The following is an 888-nucleotide window of genomic DNA, read 5'->3' on the forward strand; positions in this document are numbered from 1 at the left end:
CGCGAGTCGAGGCGGACGTCGTCGAGGTAGCGACGATGGACGACGAGACGAGCACGTGACACCAATGCCACCCTGTCTATCTTAGGGTTACGTGAGTCGAGGCGGACGTCGTGGCGGTAGCAACGACGGACGCCGAGACAAGCCCGTGACACCAATGCCACCCTGTTTATCTTAGGTTAACGCGAGTCGAGGCGGACGTCCTCGCGGTGGCGACAGACGGACGCCGACATGAGCACGTGACATGAATGCCACCCTGTCTATTTTAGGGTAACTCGAGTCGAGGCGGACGTCGTCGCGGTAGCGACGACGGACGCCGAGACGAGCACGTGGGACCACTTCCACCCTGTCTATCTTAGGGTAACGCGAGTCAAGGCGGACGTCATCACTGTAGCAACGACGGACGCCGAGATAAGCACGTGGCACCACCGCCACCCTGTCTATCTTATGGTAACGCGAGTCGAGGCGGACGTCGTCGCTGTAGCGACGACGGGCGCCGAGACGAGCACGTGGCACCACTGCCACCCTGTCTATCTAAGGGTAACGCGAGTCGAGGCGGACGTCGTCGCGGTAGCGACGACGGACGCCGAGACGAGCATGTGAGACCATTGACACCCTGTCTATCTTAGGGTAACGCGAGTCAAGGCGGACGTCGTCACTGTAGCGACGACGGACGCCGAGACAAGCACGTGACACCAATGCCACCCTGTTTATCTTAGGTTAACGCGAGTCGAGGCGGACGTCGTCGCGGTGGCGACAGACGGACGCCGAGACGAGCACGTGACATGAATGCCACCCTGTCTATTTTAGGGTAACTCGAGTCGAGGAGGACGTCGTCGCGGTAGCGACGACGGACGCCGTGACGAGCACATGACACCAATGCCACCCTGT

The sequence above is a fragment of the Triticum aestivum genome, chromosome 4D (assembly GCF_018294505.1).
Source record: "Triticum aestivum cultivar Chinese Spring chromosome 4D, IWGSC CS RefSeq v2.1, whole genome shotgun sequence".
NCBI lineage: Eukaryota > Viridiplantae > Streptophyta > Magnoliopsida > Poales > Poaceae > Triticum > Triticum aestivum.